The sequence below is a fragment of the Lynx rufus genome, unplaced genomic scaffold (genome assembly GCF_022079265.1).
Source record: "Lynx rufus isolate CCGP_SWC_20201006 ecotype Redwood Valley unplaced genomic scaffold, mLynRuf1.p SCAF_1, whole genome shotgun sequence".
Taxonomy (NCBI): domain Eukaryota; kingdom Metazoa; phylum Chordata; class Mammalia; order Carnivora; family Felidae; genus Lynx; species Lynx rufus.
The window spans coordinates 181,376,677-181,402,373 of NW_025814823.1; the positions used below are offsets into that span (position 1 = coordinate 181,376,677).

A 25,697-nucleotide genomic window follows, 5' to 3' on the forward strand; every position below is an offset into this window, starting at 1 on the left:
CGGCTCAGGTCATGATCTCGTGCTTCGTGAGTTCGAGCCCCGCCTTGGGCTCTGTGCTGACAGCTCAGAGCCTGGAGCCTGCTTCAGATCCCGCGTCTTCCTCTATCTCTCTGCCTCTCCCCTGCTCATGCTCTGTCATTTTCTGCCTCAAAAATAAATAAAACATTAAAAAAATTAAAAAAAAGAAAATTAAAAAATTCTCCAATAATGGAAGCATTCTAAAATAACTGAGTCCCCAACCTGAAATGGATCCCTTACGTGTCACCAACAAACTAGAATGTGGCAGCAATATATTCTGTATTTAGCAGCTTGCATGACGTATATAAAATGAGAACTGAAAAAGGCAAGTTTTGATTTCGCTGTTCTTATTTTGCTACTTTGACGTTTTTTTCTCTGCCATTTTGACCCCATCATTTATTCTGGATAAATGGGTTCTATATGGAAAGGTATAGGAAATTGACTGAGAAATTAAGTTGGCTTAATTGTATTGTCCTTGGAAGTATTTTCAATTAAGTATTCATTAATTTTGGTACAATTCTGTTGAAGATTTCTATGTTCATGACCATAAAGTCAAAACATCCTAGGGTTCAAAACACTGAAAATGATGTTTTAATTCTATTGCTTTAAATCCTTCAACGGCTCATTTTGGAATAAATGGATTGTGATGGCCTCTTTTAGCCCCTTCCCCATTTGAGTCTCTACATGTAGCCCATGTTACCCATCTCCAGAGGCAGACTTCTTGAAATATCCTCAAAGAAATATCCCCAAAGATATCCTATCCTCAAAGAAGATGTATAAAGTGGTCCCCACCTTATACATACACACACACACATATATATACACACACTTTTCTCTCTACTTGGACATATCATCCCAGCTATGTTAAACACCTCTTTTCTTTGTCTTACGATAGAGTTTAAACTCTATCTCTTGGGTCCATACTGCTAAGCCAGCTATGTTTCTGCTATCATTTCCTTAGCCTCCCCTACCCTCTCCCACCACTGCCGCCCTCCCCACTCACTATCCATCCATTACTATCCATCTATTTCTGTACAGATTTTCTGTAATATTAACTTTCCTGCCTTTTTTTAAATAAATGTTTATTCATTTTTGAGACAGAGAGAGCATGAGTGGGGCAGGGACAAAGAGAGAGGTGTCAGATGATCAAAACTGGTCTCTGTACAGATAGCAGTGGCCCAATGAGGGGCTCAAACTCACAAACCATGAAATCATGACCTGAAATGAAATTGGATGCTCAACCAACTGAGCCACTGAGCCACCCAGGTGTCCCAACTTTCCTAAGACCATGAGATCTTTAAGTTCTGGGGCTATGTTGGCATCTTTAGAGCCTATCACTGCATCATTACAATTAGTATTAAGTACTCAAAGGTCTATTAACAACAAAGAGTATGCTGTTTACAGATCATGAGCAAGGGTAGAAAGTTTATAATTATATACATCACTACTCCAGGTCTTTTTGAGCTAACATTTGGAAGCCCCACTCATGTTATATTCCCTAGCTCACCCATCTTGGGGGTGAATGCTACAATAGAGGGCTGTGGAGGTGGCCCCATGGCTCTGGGGCAGCATCTGGTGAGAGCAAAAGATAGAAGACTAGGAAAATATTCCAAGAATCTTACAGGATTTGAACTGCCAGAAGTTTCCTCTGTCTGGCTAGTAAATCTTAATAAGTTTATTCACCTGGTCTCATTTTATCACAAAAGCCAGCTCCTCTTACTGGTCTATTTTTTAGGGGCCTGCACTGCAGTGGCTTGTTGGGCTGTATACAGATAGCTCTCAGAACCCTGAGCTCACAGGCCTAGGAAGCCCAAGTCTCCCCAAAACAAGAAAGGTAGAATTCAAGGGCTTGGGCAACCCAGCCAGGTAATCCTTTTCTTATTGTTTCCAGTCTGTTCCACTGATTTAGCAGAGATGAGACCCAGAGATGCCCTTTCTCAATTTCTGAAACAAAAGCCAAACAGGGAAGAGATAAGATCTATGAAGAGTAATGAAGCCACTCCCCAATCCATGATACTTCATGCCCAGTGAAGAAATCACTTTAATAATCTCTCTCCTTGGAATGCCTGTGTGGCTCAGTCAGTTGAGCATCTGACTCTTGATTTGGGCTCAGGTCATGATCTCACAGTTTGGGAGATTGAGCCCTGCATTGGGCTCTGTGATGACAGCACGGAGCCTGCTTGGGATTCTCTTTCCCTCTCTCTCAGTAGTGCACATGCGTGCTCTCTCTCGCTCTCTCTCTCTCACTCTCCCTCAAAATAAATACACATTAAAAAAGAAAAGAATCCTTTTAGTTCTACATTCCTGTTTCCTTGAAAAAAAAATCTCTGCAGTCTAATGCAAACTGGAGCACTAGAAAGTGCTGGAACATAAAAACCAAGATCCCTCACAAGGAAGTTATAGCCAAAGAGGGTTAGAAAACACATGGAAATCCCTCCATGTGATTACAGCCCAGTTTTAGGTGAGAAGTCTGTATGCAGCTCTCAATTCCATGTCCCTCACTTATTACAACATGGACAGCCAAAGTCAGAAGACAAGGCCAAGGTGACCCTTGTTTTTTGAGGGTTAAGCCTCAATGATTTGATGTTTCTTCTATTCAGGCAGGTTATGAAAACTTCCATATCTGGTACATAGGGACTGCTCAATGCTCTTGCAAAAAGATAAATACAGGCCTTGTCAGGAGAAATTTCATATTCTTAACAATGGTGAACTTATACAATAATCTCAAGAGTCTCAATACTGGGGAGAATAGGAATTGAAAAAATGGGAGCAAAGGAAAAATTTAAGGTGGGAAAGGGAGGGAAAGGGTATCCAATCTAGGATTGTATATGTGGATATGTGTGTGTATATGTGTGTCCCTATGCACGCATTTGCATGTATGTGACAATGCATATACATATGTATGTGTGCATATACATACCATGCATGTGTGTATACGTGGTATGCCCGCAGGTATGTTCAAGTGTTTATGTATATTGTACATGCACACACATGTGCAATGGTTCATAGGCATATATGTGCATACATGCATATGTGTGCCTGTGGGTACATGTATATGCATGCATATTTGCATGTGGGTATGTTCATGTGTGCCTGTGCTTCTGCGTATATGCATATGTGTGAGCCTGTGTGTTTGGTACATGAGATCAGTACCCTATGTCCAAACTGGTAAAATAATTCATCAGGAAGATAGTACAAGCCAAATGAAATAGGAAGCTACAACTACAATGGTCTCAAGCAGCTTTGGCATAAGAAACCCTAAAAGAGTATTAGGCACTGAGAGTAAAAAGTAGCTTCCTGAAGTCTATGCTGTTGATTTGGCACCTCTTACCAGCATTTTATATTTTAGAAGAAAGGAAAAATAATCTTTCTAGGAGGATGGAAAACATGGCAGAGGCTTGAGGAAGTCAGGACTTTGTAACATAGACAAGGAGTGGGTATATTAGCTGAAAAATCACACACTATTGTATTCTTTTCAAAATGCTATTAAAATACATCCATAGACATACATAAGTGCGTACATACACATAGCAGCACCAACTGTGAGACTGTGAGGCAGGAATACACTGTGTCCTGACTGTGTCTTAGGCTTGATTTGTACAACCAGATGCGTCAACATGCAAACACTAAAATCTAGAGCTAGAGTGACTTTATCATTTAATAAGAGAAACATGTACACACTAACACATATGGGTATTTGCTGAAAGAAATATTCCATCATTTTAGAGCAAGTTAATTGTCTTTTCCACTAAACTCCTACTGGGGTACAAACACTGAAAAATGTGTTCTCATTTGCTCATGTCTAGAGTCATGTTTTATTCCATATTAAAAAAAAAGCCTCCTCAGTTACAGGCTTTTCTTCCCTTGTGGTGTTTCAATCTTTACTGAAGCTAAGTTTATGTAACTGATTAAAACTACTGAGCAAAGACATCAAAAAACCAATTCCTAACCTAAGACAGAAACAGGCATCATGCATCTCAAATACTTCTTTATAAAACAAAAAATAAAGAGGGCACTATGACCTGAATAGAAATTTTCTCAACTGACCAAGTTAGACTTAGCTACAAGTGCTAAAGAGAAGCTTAATGCTAAGGTCAAACTTACTAGCTTGTCTTACTTATAGGATGCACTTTGTTCTCACATTTTCATATTCACATTTATGAAACTGGAATTAAATTTGCATTCATGTGTTTATTACCCCCCCAACCCCTTATTAAAAAATACCCTAACAATTACTGGAATCTCAAGACTTGTTAGTATAATATCTCATCTAGTAAAAGACACAGTTTGAGATATTAATGAGGTTTACCTTTTTATGTTTTTAACTTACTTTCTATTCAGTAATTCACTAGCCAAAGGATAGAAATGGAAGTAAAGCATCATTTAGGAGCTACTTAAAATCTTGCTGATTGGAGCTTCACCTACTTTATCCTGACCTTCTCTGTGGGTGAGGAAATCTGGCCTCTCTTGCCTTTTATTGCAGGATGGTGAAAGCTGTATTTATAAAAAAATACTTTTATATAGATAGGAATTTTAAAGTAACTGATTTTGAACCATGCACAAGTTTTAAATAATGCATTGAAAATAATTTGCACACAATTGATATAACAAAGCTCGGTAGTGGCAAGATAAGAAACCACCTTTTTCTGAAATCTCAGTGCAAAGACAAGAACGGAAATGAGAGAAAGGCAGGAGGTGGTGGGATCAACAAACTTGAGAGACTTCAACTTGCATGACCTTGATATCCAAAGTCAGTGGCAAAGTCATCGTGCAAAGAGCAAATGGCTGGTAATGGTGTAAGGAGATGGGCTCAGTGCAAAACAAGAGGAAAACGTGACAGGAAAAGAGGGGCAAGAGTGAGTGAAACACTAGGCATAGCTGATTTTTATAGGCATCACTGCATGGTTTTCAGCAGCTGGCACAGCATAAATGGACAACTGGTTTAATGCCCAGAAAATAGCTGACAAGGTAGGTACGGTGAAAGGTCAGAGGACAAAATAACTAAAGCGCATAGCTGGAAATACTGGTCAAGAGGTCCACACCAAGAAGGATGGAAAGAGTGAATACCACAGAATGTCTAGAGAGAGTTATATTGAAAAAGGACTGGGTTTTATGTGATCCATCAGTTGGAATGAATGTGAAAGACCCTTTTCAAATATGGAAAATACTACATCCTTCTGTATCCACTATCCTAGACACTACCACTGGCCCAAAATGCAGTTGTTAACCTTAGTACATTCTCTTCCAGCTCAGAACCTATCCACTGTCTACTCTGAGTAATTCTACATCCTCAATTTTTCTTAACTGTATCCCCTCTTCTTCATAGCTATTGCCATTGGCATAGTGGTTAACATTACTGAAGTCTGTCAGAGGAACTTACATTTTAACTTTTTTTTTTTTGGCCACTTATTGGCTAAGAGACCTTTGGTGAGATAATTCATCCCTCACCTTCAGCTTTTCCATCTGTAATACCTGCTCTTTTGAGCACGTGAATAACATGATCCAAGTAATGTACCTAGCACTGTGCATGGCACCCAAGAAATGTTAACTATTTCATAAATAGTTGGTAGCTATACTATTATTACTTCAGTTTTAGTTTACATCTCCATCTTTCCACTAGTGTACTGCAAAAGTTCGTTAACTCGTCTTCCTGCCTCCTGGATGGACTTCCTCTCAAATCCATTTACCATGTGTTTCCAGGTGATGTCTATAAAACACAGGTTTTTGTCACTTTTCTGTTTAAGAATCTTGTGATGGTTTCCTAATGTCCTTAGGTTAGAATTTGAATTAACCGTGCCAATAAGGTTATTTAAAATCTGTCCTTTGTTCCTTCCCTACAACCTTTCTTACTCTTTATGCTGTTACCAGTTTGGGGTGTGTGTGTGTACGTATGTATTTATATGTATACACACACCCATACATAAGGTCTCTTGAATTTCAGGTTCAAAACAGGAAGTTATAATGTTTCACTTCTTTCTCTCCTTTCATCTATCTCTATGTCAGTCTACCATTCAATTCTACCACTGAAGCAAACCCTTTGGGGGTTGTGCCTGATTCAGAAAGACTCCCCTTAACTTACCCACGGGTGTGGGATGCCAGAGACTTCACCACCTAACTTGGCATTCTTTGTTCCAGATTATTGGACCAGATGTGGACACTTGACCAAGCTGGATCAAGCATAATCTTTTTCCTTTCCCTCTCTTACTCACTTGTTCTATTACCTTGAACTATTTCTAAAATAGGTTTTAAGAGCCACTTTCTCAAAGATGATGTAAAATTTCAGGGTGTCAGCAGGGCTATTCTGCCATGTAAACTGAATGAAGGAAAATGGGTGTTACAATGGTAAACATATGCAGAGACAAAGAAGATGTCCTAAAACTCATTTTTGCATTCATTCTAGCTCCCTTGTTGCACGAACAAGCAAATTCGTGCCTGACCTGGACACACTGGAGGGAGTGCATGAAATGAAATTCATATGAAATACAAAGGATTATGCTTAGAAAAGGAAAAAAATAATTTTTGTAAAACCAAAGTAGAAAAGTGCTGGAGAGAAAATGAGAGAAGACCAAACCACCTGGGAAACAGGAGCTCACACAGGCAACCCACATTGTAGGAAATGGGAAGTACAAAGCAGGAAACTGACTTGGTGAAGGACATGTGGGACTGGAGTAGGAGGAGACAAATGTCCACCTTCTGGTCACCCCCATGGTCTCCTCCAGAGCTCAGGTTCAGTTTTTGGGGTGCACTGGATTCAAATTCTGATGTGTTCACCTTTAGAGAGGACTATACTTGAGAGACCTCTTGAAGCACAGACCTGACTCATGAAGGGAGGGCCTCAGTTCTCAATGTGCGCATTTAATGAAATACTAAGAATACTTGGGGGAGGTTTCTTAGGAGATGGAAAAATATGGAATTTGTATGAGAAGAGAATGGTCTTTCGCTTTCTTGTATCTTCATCTGTACTTTCATTGTGCTTTGCGCTTTACTAAAAAGCTGCGAGAAAGAATATTAGTCAATGTTGGCAAATGACCCCAATTATGTGGCACTGCACAAGTTTTATTTCTTGTTCATTGCAGGACAGTACAGATGGGTAGGAAAAAGGGGTAGTGGGCGGGAAGGAAGCCTCTGACCCATGTAGCCACTCAGGGACTCAGGCCCCTTCTTGTGGCGGCAAGGCTCTTCTAGGTCCTCCGACCAAGGTCCTCTCCTTTCCTTCGGCCAGTGCCCAGAGAAATACAAAAGAGGATTGCATGTACAAGGATTTATTTTCCATCTCTGGAAATGGTGAGTGCTATTTCCTCCCACACATTCCATCGTCAAGAACTCACACACACGACTACATCTAACCTCAACAGAGGCTGAAATTCAACTTCAGTTGTCTGCTCAAGAGGAAAAGGGATAATGGATTCATGAACAATTAGTGAGTATTTGCCACTTGTATTGTACCATTTCACCCTTGCAATGACCACTCAAAATTAAAGGTGCAAATGCTATTGTTCTGATAAGATAGTATATACATGTATGATAAGTAGGTATATGAAACACATCCCCATTTTCCCCACCTCATGGTAGAAAGTACTCTTTAATTGTGACTTTTTGTTTTACTGAGTCTATATACAAGGATACGAACTTTCTGACTATATCTTAGGCAGCCACTAACCATCAGTAGGAATCTAGTTTTCTTTCCAACCCTATCCTATCTCAACAATGATTAAAATTTACCCAAGACAGCAAGAAAGTCCTGTTCATATTCAGTGATCAGAGAAATGGTTGGACCAGAAAACTGTCAGTATCACCCTTTTGCATTTGGTTAAATTGTAGCTTCTATTTTACCTTTACATAAGTCTCTGAACACCCTTTCCCTACGTGCTGGGGACTACCTACAAATCAGAACTACTTCAAGACCTATAAAGGCTATGGTGTTTTAGAGTCCTCAAGAGCAATAAAGTGCTTTGCTACCTGTATACATTTTCAGTCCGGTTTAGACTTCCACACCAAAGCCTAATGGAATACAGCAGTTTAAATGCCCGAGACTCCAGGCAGGGTTCAAATACTAGGTTCTAGAATTTCTCAAGGTTTATTCTGTACAATTCATGCTATTATTTGTGGTGTGTTTTTAATAACACCTCTATGTGTTACGAGTCTAAAACATTGCTAAGCATAGAGCAGAGGACGCAACTGTGTACTACCATGAACAGCATGAATTAATCCTAACTAGTGTTAGAAGAAGCCATCCTTCCCCTTCCCACCACAACCAATAAGTACAAAGCTTTGCTGTTTATTCCCTTTTAGTTTCAAATTCAGAAATAAATTACAGTGGTAGATAAATGGTAGGAAGAATCTTAGGGGTAGACTCCAAGGTAATCAAATAAATAACATATTCTGAAGTTCCATCCAGAATAACTAGTAGGAGGAAAATGAAATATGAACACAGATTTCCATCAATTATTCTACATTTGAAAAGTTAGTTTCATGAGTTGAGGTATTATTTTTCTGTTTCATTCAAATATGTGTTCATCCATTAGCTGGTTTTATATCAGCATTAGACGATCACCTAGTTTGATCATCACGCAACCAACAGCAACAAGGTAACCACAACTGAAAGAGTTATTACAAGAACGGCAGTAATATTTACCATTAAGAAATAATTTCCAGTCTTCTAGCACTTTTCACATTCCAATACACCAAGATCACAGAGGTAGTCAGCATTGTAAGGGGTTTTCTTCATCAGGTGCTTCCGCAAACTCAAAGTAATATCAAGTTTCTTGACAGTGACTTTTGCCAACTTCAAGTTATTCCAACTCCGATCAATGCACATTACAGAATTGACTTGAAAACAATACACCCGAGCTCCTCTACCTCCATTCCAGATTCTACCAAATCTAACACATGCCCTCTTCTCCTACCTGAGGTGCCACTTCCTGGCTTCCTAGGAAGAAGGCTCAGAAGACATCACATTTCAACATTAGGAATTCTAGCTCAGAAGCACTGTACAAAAATTTTTAAATACACAAATCAGGCTGATTCTTTCAACTCTAACACAGCAGCAAGAAGCAAAACCAGCTAACCCATACAACGTTACTGTAATTCAAAGTCCCTCTATGAGATTTTATTCAAAGCCCCCTTTCTCCATTTTTCTGGCCTGCACATCCCTCTTCCATTGTGGCCCCTTCCCTTTTTGTCATTGCTGTTTCCATACTCAATATTGGTATTATATCTTCTGTTTGAACATATTTTACATTCCTAATTATAGTGAGGGGTGAGGGTGGAATATTCTTTTATGAGAGGCATTTACTTTTCCCCCACAAGTAATGACTTCACTCCAAGTAGTAAGTTTTGTATTATGGGCCTTACATTAAATGATGTATGAGGGATGGCTCCTCTTGGAGAAGAGGTCCTGCGACTATAGCCCTCCAAAAAATAAAATTGTTCAAGTAAACACAAAGTTGGGTAAGGGTGTATCCAGAGAAATTATCTGTAGCAGCAAATAGGTGTCATTGGTCAAGACAGGGACCCAGAGTGCAGAGGAGACTGAAAAGATGACGGCCATGCCGCCTGCAAGGTTGATTCCACAGACGAATTCTACCACAAAGTTCTCTAAGTAACCAAACTCAGAACTATCTGCAGGTAATTTTTTACCTTCAAGGAAGGGCTTCTCTTAGTTGTTTCACTCCATGTCCTGCTCTTTCCTTCTGTCTCTTATGGCTAAGAGAAAGGACTGGAAAGAGAGACATCAACCAAAGTAACAACAAAAAGCAAAACAAGTTTTTGCCCTTGTTTACTCTCCCCTAGTAGCCTAAAAGAAAACTCTGTGCTCCATCCTACAATGACCTAAGCTATTGACATACTTTCCTAAAATAAGTCAATGAGCCTATAGACCAACTCACTGAAGTATTTGTTGGGTTCTAATAGAGATACCTTGGGGTTTTGGGGGTAGATTCCCATGATTCATTGCTTACGTACAACACCCAGTGCTCATCTGGGGGAAAAAATGAAAAATTTTCTAAATGATATAAAGTAATCTTTCTTGAATAAAATAAATTGTACCCAATTCACCTGTTGCTTAATTAACGATTTAATGTGTTCTTTTTAAAGCTGTATACAATTTACTGGGTCACCTAGCATATATTATACATGGCTTTGGATTGGAAGTTTCTCAACTATTTGTAGACAAGCCAAGGCATGGTATGAAACTATGACAAAGCAGGCTGGAAGGGCTGCTATGTGCATGTGGTTGTGTATGTATGTTCATGCATGAGTGCAAGAGAAAGAGCAAGACAGGCATAGAGCTCAAGCTGGAGTGAGCAAGAAAGCACAAATAAAGACACTTGAACAAAACAAGAGCAGCAGTTCTTGGAAAAACATTTACGATTTAAAGGACTCACATTGTGGCAAAAACAGCCCTTTCTTCATTAAAACAAAGTGAAATTCAATGAGAGACATGGCCCCATAGAGCGAAGCAAGACCCAAGCCAGAACATCAATGTATAAACAAGTACGTTGGTAAGGTGGAGATGTCCTTGGACCATAGAGAGAAGACCTGGAAGGAATGAGAAGGCACAGCTTTCCCAAGGAAAGACGTGATACTCAAACCCAACCCATTCTTTCTTTCATTACCTTGTGTATGCGATTTAGTCACCCACATGTGGAAGATCAAATGCTATTTCATTCGTGTGAGTGAATGGGCAAGAGTTAAAAAGATTTGCTCATTAATAGTCCAATCAGCATGCTGTATCAGTTATTATAGGTGTATCAAACCTTCCTTTGCCATTTCAGGGTGGTTCCTCTTCTGCATTAAAAATATGTCAATAACTCTCCCCCACATCTCTCCGAAGGCAGGGAACATACTTTATAGTTTTCTCTAACTGTTGCAATGTTCAAAATGGTGTGAAAATTTCTTAAATAAGCCAGTTCCTTTGATTAAATCAGGATATACCTCTAGTTGCTAAATCAAGTATTCTCTAAAAAGGGACTTGTAGGTAATAACATTTAAAGAAGTATTTATTTTTAGTACAGTTCAAGTTTATTACACAATTCATTAAAATAAGACAATATTTATACAGTGAGGCAGGCAGATCCTTTCCCAGTGCAAAGCAGAAAATACTACAGTGCGGTAATAATGAAAGCTACAATTAAGTGTCCTACTAACTAGGATGCAGGCACTTTGCCAAACACTTTATTACACATCAATTCAGTGAACCCTTATGACAATGAATGAGGTGAAGACTCTCTGATCCTTTCTTTTCCAAAGGAGGACACAGAGCCAGAGCTTAAGTGACTCGCCCAAGATCTCACAGGTGCTTCATGACAAACAAAGCCAAAGTTGGCCTGATTCCAAAGCCAATGGTTTCAAACATTATTTGTCAGGAATCCATGTTATTTTTCCTTCTCACTGAAGCTTCACAGAGTTAAAGAGTAATTGCTACCATATGCTAATTTCATGCACAGTAATTTGAAACGGATATAAAAAATCATGATAATGCTGCTATTTTACACTTCTACCTTTCAAAGCCGTTCAGAGTATTCATAACTTCATGTTTATACAGCTTTAGCCAAGTCAAAAAGGTGCCTCATTTAACCATGAATTTGCAACTTATGCAAAAATCCTACATGCTCCAAGGGGGGGGGGATGCAATGGTTGAGAAAAAAAAGCAATAGCTAGAACACAAATATTCCATTTTCCATAGAACTGCCACATTTCTTGTGTACATTTCTCCAGCAGCTGTTGTTTAGGAAGGTGCTACTGGTCACACTGAAAATGTGGCAGTTCTGTCCTATTAACATAAATATTTTTACCTGAATAATTCCTGCTGTTCTTTTGAAACTGAAATTAATTCATATTGCTTTCCCTCGTTTCCCCCAAAACTTACCAGTTTTTTTTTTTTTAAAGCAGAGAACAACTGTGTGTGCTGGTGCTGAACCAAGCACATTTCTAAAGAGCGATTTTATTTTTCTAGCACAAGCTATACCAAGAAATGGGATAATGGTACTGAATATATAATCAATACATATTCAAATGGAATCAGTTTATTTTGCTTTTAAAAATGTATCCCCTCAAGATGGGCTGAGCTGTGATATTCACCATCTATTGCTAATGGTATCAAATCATTAGTGGCTGGCTTCGTGCTTCCTCTGAACAAGAGTTTCATATAACCCAGACTAGAATGGCCACACTGATTTAATCACCCATTCTCGGCCCCAAGAGAGGATGCTTGCTTATATGCATATTGGTGTACAAGAGCAGTAAGGAGCAAGACATCGGAAGTAGTGTGCTCTGGGTTCAGATCTCAGCCCAGTCCTTTTCCAGGTGAAGCTTAAACTCACTACCAAGCTTATGCATTCTCAATAGAAGTGGGAGAATATTAACCATTTCAGAGGCAGTCATTGCACTGTCCTACATCCAGAGCTGCATAGAGGTCATAGTTTGTGTCAATGGGGACTTTGTAGATTTGTACAGTGAGCAACCAGAACATACAAAGCCTGCTCAGGGGTTGTGGGGATTCAAACCATTATGTGCCTAAAATAGCCTAGCCCCTAGTATGTAGTAAGTTCCCAGGGAATGCTAGCTTTTTATTATTTTTTATCTTGGTGTGTATTATCTTTTGCTTCTAGTTACACAATCTAATATTTAAAAGACTTAAGTACTATGGTCCATGTTTCATCTGATTCCCCTATCAAGGGGATTTTTTTTTAAGTTTTTTGAGTTAAGTACTCTTTCTATCTTTTTAGATAAACTGTCTGCAAATTTCATTTCTCTTACCATGATTTATCAGGTCTCTGAAGAGGTCTGAAGAATTTGAGATGCCCTCAACTGCACTATGTAAAAATTCCCCCTAAACCTCAATATACTAATGCATTTGGAGAAGTGAGTTTGGAGCCAGACTGGGTCAAATCCAGCCCTATTTTTAGCTCTTTCATTTCTCCAAGTTCATCTGTTAAGCCTCAGTTTTCTCATTTGTACATTGGGGAGAATAATTCCTATCACAGAGCATTATTGGGACTGCTGAGGAAGACAATGCATAGCGAAGTGTTTAGCAAAAGCCTGGCTCATGGGTGATACTGAACCAATCACCACTACATTATTACTAGCTGTTAGTCTGTATCTCTCAGCCACTGGCAGAGGGATATTAGATCCAGAAGCCTCTTAAACTTCAAGTCATGCCACAGGAATGTTGCCCCATGAACTCAGCGGGGTTCAGAATTCTTAGAAAGATAATCAGCAGGGCATTGTTCTAGTTCTATCTTTGTTATTGTAAAGACCTGCTCAGCATACTGATTCTTATAAACCTTAGCAGCTTCATCTGTAAAACACGGCGATTAGATTCAGGGATGTCGAAAGAGGTCTCTTGAAGTACAGGCTTCTCTGATTTAAATACAAGGTAAAATAGACATAACTTTTGTTAGGATTTTTCTCTTTTTAGTTACTTCTTTAGAGTTTGGATGTTACACATGTAGCCATCCCTGCTCGATGTTCACAGCACATTTTGCTGATGGGTCTAGCTATTCTTTTTACTGAGCTTGGAAGAGACTTCAGAATCCTACTCAACACAGTATTCCAATGTGTTGAGCCACTATCAACCCTTTGGCTTTTGATTTGAAGAACTTCACATATTTGCAATCTTAAGTACTTAGAGCTGTCTTTTGTAGTAGCCCTGTATTTTTCCTTGCCACTACACTTAATTTTTTGTAACTCACTAACCATAGAATGGATTCTCAGTTTGGGGAAATTTACATGTAAGGTACCTAATTCTTTAAAAAAAAATACAATTTTCAGCCCTTCTCTATTCCTCCCGCTGTGTGTTTCTAAGCAATGTGGAGAGGGGGGTAAGCCACTGAATAGGCAACTGTAGCTGTAGTGTTCGAAGTACAATGGCACTTAGAAAATCAAGGGCTAGGTAGATGGGTGGAAAAGACATGCAACTAATTCTGGAAATCAAATTAATTGTTTCTAGAAAAGGCCATGGGCAAGAATGTTCTAATGTAGGGAGGGGTGCACCCAAAACCTGATGGAGAGACAGATACTATGGCCTGGTTGGGAAAGGTTAGGTCATTCAGAACAGCCAAGCATACCATAGAGTGGACTGGGAATATGGGAGACACAAAGTGAGAAGGTGATCAGAAGGCATGATGTTTTAAAAAAAAAAAAAAAGAAAGAAAGAAAAAGAAATTCACTACTTTGATTCGAGAGAGAACTTTAAAGGTAAAGACATGAACAAAAAACACCCCCCCCCCCACCACCCTGGGCTGGGGGAGAGTAATGGTAAAAGGAATATTAGGGAAAATAGCTCTTTATGTCAAATTATTTCATATAAATAAAGTCTCATATAATGAGAAAAAGGGCAGAGGAGAAATTCCCCTCTATAGCATTTGGAGTTAGGTTTATTGTCCTGTCCACAATAAAGGCAAATACCAGAGCACTTGTACCCTAAATGTGACAGCAATTAATATACTTAGAGCTTCTAAAGATTTATTTTTTGGTGTTACATAACCCAAATCTTAACATCTTGGAATGGTGCTTATGCCAACAGAGTATAGGCACATAGCATTAAAGAATGAGAATTCCACTTGGTTGAATCAAATTTTATCTATGGATATGCCCAAATATGCCAGGCACTGTGGTAAATGGTGGAAATAAGGCCATGAACGAATTAAGATGCCTTCAAAGGGCTTCTCATCTAGCCTATAGACATTCATCAACCGTTGAGACAAGCACTTACAAGGAAAAGTTATGTATATAAAGAGGATCACATGAAAGGACACTTTAAAAAGCAGGACTCAGGGAGGCTGTAGAAGTTTAACACATTCTGAGTCCTAAAAGGCGAAGAAGAAAAATAAGGGGACAGAGCCCCAGGTTTCTCAAGTGCTAAGACATGCGTCACCCTGTGGCGGCATTTTTGTTTGCTTTAACTAGTGGGGAGGGGATGCTCCTGGCACCTAACCTAGAGCCCAGAATTGATAAATACCCTGGGATGTATAGGTCAGCTTCCTCTGAGAATTATCTGGCCCAAGTGTCAGTAGTATCAAGGATGAGAAACTGAGCTAGAGTGAACAGCATCTCTGCCTCAGGCCTCACAGCGGCAAGAACCAGGCAAAGGTGCAAACTGAAGGAAGGTCAGGGGCTGCACTGATGCGGGAGCATGAGCTGAGGTCCCAATATGGCAAGGACCACATCGTGTCTCACAGGTACAGGGTTTGGGTGGTTGTTTTGCCTAAGGCAGTGATGAGCCTCCCGAGATATTTAAGCAGGACAGCCACAGGCTGATTCCCTTAAAATTTACTGGCATGTGAGTGAGATGTAAGGAAAAAAGGTGAAAAGTGAGGTAAGAACCCAGAGAGGCATCAAGAGGAGACCGGGATGCTAAATATTAGCAAGGCCTCAGCATTAATGCAAACATTTGTAATCACAGAGCAATTCATTTTAGCTTACGAAGTTTTATCCACCTTCTTTCAGAACAATACTGCCTAATCTTTGCCCCATCTGTTTTCTGTTGATTTGTCTCAACATTTATGGAGTACTTTCATGTAAAGAAAAGGGAGGGTCACCATTTTGGATACAGATGAGGAAGTCAGCTCCTGATGGTATAGTATGAACATGCTAAGCATTAAAAGGTTAAGATAAAAGATGTGGTAAGAAATGACAGGAGATTATATTGTACTCTTCCATAGATGATTAAGAGAAGCAATTAAACTACTCTTGCTCTGTGTATTTCAAGAGTCATCTCAAGTTTTAACCTTATTTTACTTTGGCTTTCCTATCTCAGCTGGCTCTGATGTGAGTAGGTGGATGGGGAATTTGTGTGTTTAATTGGTTTTTTTTTTCCTCCCTCCTCCAGAAACACAGGTATTCCTCAAAAACCAGTCACAGATAATCAAATCTAGATAGCAACTTCCCAAATTCTAACCCTTTAATACACATCTCATGATCATTGCCAATTCACTTATCACTTGAATTCTTAATATTTTTCTGTAAATACATTTTTTTAATCACTGTTCTAGATAGAAAATCCATTTAACTAGACATAAATACAAGTTAGATTAAAAAACACAATTTAAGGGACTCAACACAATGTGGGGAAATTCAAGCTAACTATTCTTGTCTGATAAAGAGACCAACATGAAGCTGCTGCATTAAAAAAAATCAAATTCACAGATTTTAGAGAAGTATTCACGTCTATCATCAAACAGAAGCTTCCCTAATGGCCAAGAGTCGGCAATCTGGCCTGGCAATTGTTTTTGTACAAATGGTGAGCTAAGAATGATTTTTATGTTTAAATGGCTAGGGAAAAAAATCCGAGTAAGATTAGCATTAAATGACATGTAAAAATTACATGAAACTCTAGTCTCAGTGTTTATAAAAAAAAAAAGGTTTATTTGGAGTCACAGCTATCATTTATTGTGCTGTATCATACTATCTACAGCTGGGTTCTTTTTAAAATGGCTGAGCTGAATAGCAGTTACAGAGACTGTATGGCCTGCAAAGCTTAAGGTATTTACTATCTAGTTTTTTAAAATAAAAAGTTCGTTCCCTCTCCTGTGTGATCCACATCAGGCACTCTACCTAAAATTACTGTGTACCACCTGTGGTATATATAGCTCTAACACTGGAAAATTCTGTTTTGTGAATGAACATTGCTAAAGATTGGGGTTTTGCATGCCACACAAAAAGCAATAAAGCTCCAGAGAAGTGGGTATCCCTTTGGTAAATGACAACATCAAAAGCAAGAGTAGATAAATATTACACAATTATATACAGAACATATCCAAATTTCTGGCTTTTAGAGGCAGACTGACTGGAAAAATGAATAGAAATAAGTTTGGTGACTGTTCCTGTTTGTGTACAAACAGGCTATTTATCTACTTGTGAGGATGATGTTGGGTTTTTTCCTCCATATAAACAGTGAAATCCATTCTGATGAACACAGTGATAACACGGTGAAGTCTCAACTTCTATACTTAGTTTCACCTAATGCACTTACCACAGCTAATGAGAGCTATTCGTGCACACCTTGAAATTTAAAAAAAAAAAAGCCTAATTCTCCAAAGTGTGGGGAATGAAAAAAATGATTAGCAAGCTCTGTCTACACCAACAAGGCTACCACCACCAACTCATTTAAAGAACATACTAAGTAAGCAAAGCAATGACAGACTGAATAAGTGCATCATGATGGCTTCTCTGAAGAAAACAACACTCTGCTGTTATATAAAAGCAGTCAGGGGCACAATATGCCACTAATTTATCAAAGCTAAGTACAAAAAATAAAACTGAGTCACCTTAGACCTGCAGAAAGTGATATTCCTCTGTTGAGTGGAGACCTCCGAATCTTGAGCATGCTGTGCAAAAGAATCACCACCTTTTATAGCTTTTAAAAGCCTGATTCCCAGGCCCCGACCCCAATTAACCAGCACCAGGGTTTAGTAAAGATGCTCAGATGATGCCAATAGGCAGCCACAGCTGGGCACCATTGCTAGCCAACTATCCTACTGTGGGCCCCGCTGCTTGCAAGACGTTAAATGGGCTCACTTGGGATGAGAAATTGAGTTGATAAGGTGCACATGAGGTGGAATGAACAAAAGGAATTCTAGGAGGATATCACTTGAGAAGGCTGATGGGTTTGCAGATCTCTGAGAATACTAAAATTTTAACTTGAGGTTTATAGTGCCTGTCTAAAAATCTTAAGTTAATGGAATGTAAAAAGTTCATCCAACTAATTAGTCTGTTCTGTTTCCATGACTTAAGTTATTTTTAAAAGTTAAAAGGAATGATTATGCCAGGTTCCTTGAATTCCTCCTTAAGCTAAATCTTTGGGGGAACAGGAACTGGGAGTAAAGGATATTCCCATAAGTGACAAGCTGTCACACATGGCGATGATAGCAGTGCTGCCCTAGTCAGTACACTTTGAGATATAAATCAAACAAAAGGCATTGAAGGCTATCTGCATATTGGTTTTGGTGCTGAGTACAGAATCATCTGAGCTATATTTCTTCCACCATCATCCCCAGATCCCTTCACCCTGACTTGTGCTTAATAACCCTTGCATTAATCAACATGGGTTTTGCCCAGAAGCTTCTTAAAAGGCAGATGACAGGGGGAGGAGCATCAGTTGTTAGCATATGACAGTTACTCAGTTCTCCAGCAACAATTCCTCAGTTTACCCATTGAGACTAATCCTTAGGAGATTAATTTTTGAGTCCTCTGAATCAAGCCCAATTTTTGCTTCTAGGAACCCAGTCTGTCTTCCAGGAAAATTATGCAAGTATTTAAACTTCTCTTAAAAACTGAGAACAAACTGAGGGTTGACGGGGGTGGGAGGGAGGGGAGGGTGGGTGATGGGTATTGAGGAGGGCACCTGTTGGGATGAGCACTGGGTGTTGTATGGAAACGAATTTGACAATAAATTTCATATTTAAAAAAATAAAAATTCATTTATTAAAACTTTAATTTCATAGAGCAAATGTCAAATAAAATTTGGCAGAGGGATTTTTTTAGCATGAAAAGTCTCATTATTCTCACTTTTTCTGCACCCCATCAAACACCTTTGGCCAATCCCTCCTTAACCAATGGGGACAAGATTTCTCACACTTTGGAGAGTTAGTAGGGCATTTTCTGGTAGTGGAATGGTATGAATTAATATTCCTGGAGGCTATGATTTTGCATATATGGAGCACCATCTACACAAAATGCCAGGCACACTATCCTGACAGCTCATCACAAACCCATGAGTTAGACAATATTATCCATGAGTTAGACAATATTATCCCTAATTACAGATGAAAGAGCTGAGCCTCACAAAGGCTATGTAAAATGCCTCATATAATCAGTGGTTATTCTATGATTCATACCCAGGCTGCCTGACTGTAAAATATGGGCTCCCAATCTCTATACTGCCAACTGGATACATGCAGGGCAACCAAGCAGCACTTCTGGGGACCAATGGAAGATCTCACAATAGCATCATTCCTAGCACAAATGGGTATGTCATACTACAGGCTATCTGCCACAATGCTATGGTATAATGATGCCATTGTAGAAGAAAACCCAAGGTCATTTGACAAACTCTCAGCAGTTCACCATTTTCTTTGTTAACCTATTGATCTTTTTCTTGGGGAGGAAGCATGTGACTAGATAGCAGGTCTTCCTACCATATCACAAACCGGTTATGGATAAATACAATTGTTTCTACCAGAAACACACAAACAAATTGGATAAGCTTTTGAGGAATATACTTTAAAAATCATGGGTACATAGTTAATTGCTTGCAACTCAGGAAATGTGGTTTAAGTGATGCTGACAATGAAGTTCTGCCTTCAGTAATATTCCCCATGGGAGTAATTCTCATATATTGGTCTAGGCACTGGTTGTGTCCAGTCACTAAGATGCTTATTAAAAATGCAGATTCTTAAGGTTCACCCAAACTGAATCAGACTATCCAGGGGTGATGATCTGGAAACTGTGTTTCCAACAAAGCCCAAGTGATGGTAGTATATACCCAGAATTAGGAACTAATTCACTAAGTTAGAGTGAATAGGGACAATTGCCTCGGACCAATCCATTTGACTTTTTAATAAATATTTACTGAGCGAATACTGCCTGCCAAGCACTGTGGAACTTGGAGAACGGGCTGTGAACAGGGCAGATAAGGTTCATCATATGGAGTTCACGATCCAGTGATGGGCAACAGCAGTAACCAAGTAGATGTATGCATAAATGAGATAATTTCAGGTGTGGCATTACAGGATGGTAAAACGGGAAAGAATATGGTGGTGAATCAAGGAGGTAGATGATTAGATAGAAAATAAAGGCAGGGAGTGAAGAAAGAGGCATCCCACTTTCCCAAATGGTACTAGAAAAATAGCCCAGACATTAACCATGCAGGCAGTTTCAAATTTCATATCCCCAGTAGTTAGAAATTAGGACAGATCAGTCATTGCTTATCACATACCTGAGGCAAGGACAATGTCTTGGGGACAGATGGTTTGACACTAGGCCTGAAGTGCCTCAGCCTATAATCTTTCCTCTGCCCGTGGGGTTCCGCCCCTGTAATCTCCCCAGAGACCTCCCCGAAAACCCCTAGTTTTTCCATCCACCAGGAACCACTACATCTCTGCCTAGATGTGGGGGACTTAGGGTTTGAACCAAGTTCTGTTTGATTGCAATGACCATGCTCTTTCTAAAAACTGTAAGATGAAATAAAGGATTAATATTTGGCGGGGGTTATTGGTGGTTGGGCAGCACAAGAGGATTGAAGAAATGGGATACAACAGAAAACTCTTGGCCCATGTCCTCAGCTCCATGGTCATTCACACTATTCACTTTAAACTGATCTTCACCAGGTAAAATGTCTGCTGATGGAAGACACAGTGTGGCTTCCTCAGGCCTCCACTTCCATGTCTGGCTCTGTTTACTTCCTTCTCTTGAACCTTTCCAGAAAAAAAAAAAAGAAGGAAATGTTCTTAGTTGTTCTAATTCTTAGTTTTTCCACCTATAAGTGAAGATGTAGTGAGAGCATATCTGTAGTTAGAGGACTAATAATTCTTATAAATTTTGCAGTTGAAAAGATGAGGAGAGATGATGCCATAGGTAGATGAAGGTAGGGGAGAATATAAATCACAAGGGCATGAGATTGAATGGCTATGGAATAAATAACTTTTTCCAGTGGATCCCAGTGTGTAGGACACTGGCCACTCATGAAAAGATAGTAGGTGTGATAAAGTGTCCAATAGCTTTGAGTCTCTATAACATTCTCACTGGAAATAACTTGTTTCTAATTTTCCATCAACCTTTCTGAGTACATTAAGGAGAAAGACTCAGTTTGTTGCTAGCATTTATATATATATATAAATATATATATATATATATATATATATAAGTTATATATTTATATATATATATAAATATATATAAATATATAAATATATATATATATATAAATTTATATATATATATAAATATATATATAAGTTATATATTTATATATATATATAAATATATATATATATATATATATAAGTTATATATATATATATATATAACTTAAACATTGTATGTATACATAAAATTCTACTTGTTATTCTGGTGTTCCATTCTGAATAGTGATAAAATGTTTTTATTCCAAGTATATTTAAGTTAAAAGGGAGAAATGAATTTATTTTTTTTCTTTTTTTTTTTTTTTTTTTAATTTTTTTTTTTCCACATTTTTATTTATTTTTGGGACAGAGAGAGACAGAGCATGAACGGGGGAGGGGCAGAGAGAGAGGGAGACACAGAATCGGAAGCAGGCTCCAGGCTCTGAGCCATCAGCCCAGAGCCTGACGCGGGGCTCGAACTCCCGGACCGCGAGATCGTGACCTGGCTGAAGTCGGACGCTTAACCGACTGCGCCACCCAGGCGCCCCAATTTATTTTTTTTCAATATATGAAATTTATTCTCAAAATGGTTTCCATACAACACCCAGTGCTCATCCCAAAAGGTGCACTCACCATCAACCCTCAGTTTGTTCTCAGGAAATGAATTCAAATAAAGATCAAGCAAATAAATTATAGGGTGGTATAGATGTGGCTAAAATGGTGATGGAAAATGGCTGAAGTTTGGTAAATGCTATCTAGCACAATCTCCTTTCTTTACAGGTAAAAACCCTTAGGTCCAGAGAACTGAACTAAGTCACAGCCACACAACCAAGATATCAACTGACAATTTAGTACAGATTTGCTAGAAAGTCTTTCCCAAATAAGTACAGTACAGTATCTGTCAGAATTCAGAAACTTTCTAGCAAATCTGTATACCAACTCAGGAAAAACAGAGAAAGAATAGGTGTAAACCCTCCATCTGTCCTTTCTAATTGTGGGCCAATAAAAAGTCACCAGATATATCTAGGGGCGCCTGGGTAGCTCAGCCAGTTAAGCATCCAACTTCAGCTCAGGTCATGATCTTGTGGTTCATGGGTTCAAGCCCAGTGTTGGGCTCTATGCTGACAGCTTGGAGCCTGGAGCCTGCTTTTGATTCTGTCTCATTCTCTCTCTGCCCCTCCCATGTTCGCTGTCTCTCTCTCTTAAAAAATAAATAAAATAAATAAATAAACTTAAAAAATATTTTTAAAAAGTCATCAGACCTATCTAAGCTTTATTTTCCTCATTTGTTGAAAACAAAGAAACCAACCAACAATGCCAATACAAGGATAACAACACTTACCTTGGAAAGCTGTAAAAATTAAGGCATGTGACAATGTAAGGGCCTGGCACACAGAAAGTGACAATATAATGCAACATTCAGTTCTTTCCTCCTGCCCCTCAAAATATGTTTTGAGATTTGAATGACTGGAAAGCATGTATTCCTTCCTAATTTCCACTTCTCTCATGCCAAGATGATTTTTCCATTCAAATAAGAGGTGGGGTTCAAGGGTTCATGGGGCAAGAATTGTGTTACACCTGAGGGACACTTTTTACAGAAAGAAAATTAGTAAATTATTTAGTAAAAAGAAAAAAAACAGAGTTTTTTTTGTTTGTTTTTGCTTTTTCCTTTTTTGAGAGAGAGAGCTTAAATTGGGGAGAGGGGCAGAGGGCAGAGGAAGAGAGAGAGAGAGAATCTTAAGCAGGCTCCCTGCTGACTCTGGGCTTGATCCCATGATCCTGGGGTCATGACCTGAACCAAAATCAAGAGTTAGATGCTCAACCTGAGCCCACCCAGGTGCCCCCACTGAGAGCTTTTAAAAAGAGCAGATGAATAGGTAAGAACTGAGTTAAGCACTTTTCTCTTTCTGAAGACCGATAGAATTTAATTAGAACAGGACCCACTTCTCCAACTATGATAACCCTCTGCTGGAGACCAGTGAAGAAACTGGGGGGGGAGGTGGTGGAGATCATTTAAAATATCCCATTTTCTTCTTTAAAAGATCTATAGAGGGGCACCTGGGTGGTTCAGTTGATTGGGCATCTGACTCTTGATTTCAGCTCAGGTCATGATCTCATGTTTCATGAGACTGAGCCCCACATCAGGTTCTGTGCTGACAGCTCAGAGCCCACTTGGGATTCTGTGTCTTCCCCTCTCTCTGTCCTTCTTTTACTCATACTTGCATGCTCTCTCTCAAAATAAATAAATAAACTTAAAAAAAAAGATCTACAGAGATAATTAAATAAATGCAGTGGTCATCTCAACTTTCTTTGTCATTGCCTGTGTGGATGTTTGTGGGGACCATGAAAATGTGCCCCTCACATCTCCTGCTGTGGGAACAGAGGTGACGAGAGCCACAGCTGCTGTCCCGTTTGGATCCACCACTGTATCTGTGCTGAGGCCAGGCTTCCCACAGCCTGCTCCTAGTCACTGACTAAACACAGTGGAGAAACTAACTCGAGTCCATTTCTGTAGGATGCAAGTAAGCTCTGATAGGCAACTTTGGCCTGTGGACTCTTCACTGTCCTGGTTGACACTCTTCTAGAATATGCTGCTGTCCGGGGCTCTTCTTCCCAATCCTGGTTCCTTCCCACTCTCCTGCCACTGGTGTCAGACTCATATTGCCATCTGAAGCCTCTCCCCACTTCTACACCTGTGCTTCAGCCTTCACAGGTGTCCCCCTGCCCCTCCCCCCACCACCAAATTTCTTGCATATCTAATCCTTAGTGTCTGCTTCTCAGAGGACCCAAAATACACAACATTGTTCCAAAAGTTTAACTACTACCAAACAGATAACTCTGCCCACGCTTTAAAATGAGTAACTAGCTGGGGATTCAGACATGTCCCATTGGTTACAATAGAAAGGGAAAAAATGTTCTGTTAGCATTTTGTGTAAACTTATGACCACATTTAATCACCCAAAGTGTACCTTCACTGACTACCAGATGTGTCATTAACCATTTCTGAAAAAAGTGAAATAAAATCACCCAGCATGAGAATGCTGTGGAATAAGTCAATACTAACAGATGGTGTTTATTTTGTCACTGCTTGTGTTAAAAAAATTACCACCTAGTTCCATCAAATCCATTTCTTTAAGGTGGAAGCTTTATGTAAAAACTGCTACAGAAAATGCAATATTTTATCAGCTGTCATTGAGTTCCTTAAAATATGAGCACTTGTTTTCATGGTTTTCAGTTTTCTAGGACATGGTGCAATACGCAGGAGATGGGTTTGTATAAATCTGACACGATGGAGTATTTTGCCAGCAGCTCTGTCTTGCAACATGCAATCTGTTTTGTTTTTCAAACAAAGTTGGGACATGAGTCAGTTGGAACACGAGTGTTTCCAGGATCAAGATAGAAATTCCTCAATTAAACAACCTTCTGCAGTGTGATATAGTCTACATAACCAACAAAAGGGGACCATTTAAATACATTATCCCATGCTCATTTTAGACAGAGTCACAAGGAGAATCATGAAAAATGAGGAGTTAGAAGACTATGTAACAACAAGGAAAGTTCACAAACCATCAAGTGAAAAAAATCATCGTACAATAAGTAAAATATGATGCCATTTTTCTTTCAAAATACATACACTAAGAAGTAGTCCAACAGGGTGGCTAGGAGAGGTAATACTGAACCAGGCTGTGTGAGTGTAAATCCGGGCTCTGCCCCTCTCTCTCGCTACCTTTATAACCTTGCTGAAGTCACTTGACCTGTCTCTATCCCAGGTTCTCCACGCATTAAGGGTGATAATAAGAGTGTCCATATTTCATGGGGCTCTTTAGAAGATTAAATGTAAAATTTTTTAAAGTGCCCAGCACAGCATGTCATACAAATATTATTGTTATTATTTTAATTTTTACTACATATAATTGTAGAGAAAGTCTTGGAAGCATATCTCACAATGTTGATAGTGACTCTTGCTAAACAATAAGATTGCAGATGATTTTCAAGTGTTTTTTTTTTTTTTTGTCTTGGCTTATTTGTTTAATCTAATGTTTTGTCACACATCCCAAGATATACCATTTGGAAAGGAAAGGAGAAAAAGGGAGAAGAAGGAGGAAAATTCTCACGTTTTTGCCCTACCAAATTCTGCTATTATAAAAAGTGTGTAATTGGCTAAAGTGGTTTATTTTTTTTTAAGTCTTAAAGTACCTTGGTCATTTAGAATTTCTCTTTAAATACCTTAACTGAAACTTTGGTGAACTCTCAACCTCAGTGCTAGCACACTTAGTGAACAAAATCACATATCAGTCAATGCGATGATGGAACAAAATGAAAACACTAGGTAAACAGAGAGAGTGTGTTTCCCTGATAATAAGTTGGAGGATCAGTGTACTCTTGCTGATGCTTCCGTTTCACCCTTCCCCACTTTATGATGGCAGCTGAGCCTTCTCATTTTCTTTCAGAAAACAGTGGTCTCTGTAGCCTTTCTGCATATGTACTGACAATTATACTGAATGAACATATTGGTTACATATGTATATATGCTCTAAATAAGTAAATACAATTAAATGTTACATACGTGCCATTTGATTTAGAACAGCAGACTTAAAGAAATCAAACTTTGTTTCTTGGTACCCTGTAGTACACCTGAGTCAATTGGCTCTGAGGTTAGCAGAGAACACATCACTAAAGCTCAATAGCAAAGTAGCAAATGAAAAAATTAAAGCTGAGATACCACTACCGCCATGCTCTAGGTATCCTTTTTGTTACATGTGTCTGACGACATGTTCTAAGACATTTGACAACAGATTTTTCAACAAGTAGGAATCTGGTGATGAGACAGGGAGT

General features: G+C 39.0%; 1 protein-coding gene across 2 annotated transcripts in view; it reads right to left on the reverse strand.

The window, feature by feature from the left end:
* The window catches only part of TENM2 (teneurin transmembrane protein 2), a 943,516-nt gene that overhangs the window by 526,917 nt on the left and 390,902 nt on the right, over window positions 1-25,697 (reverse strand). The gene's annotated exons all lie outside the window — the stretch shown is intronic.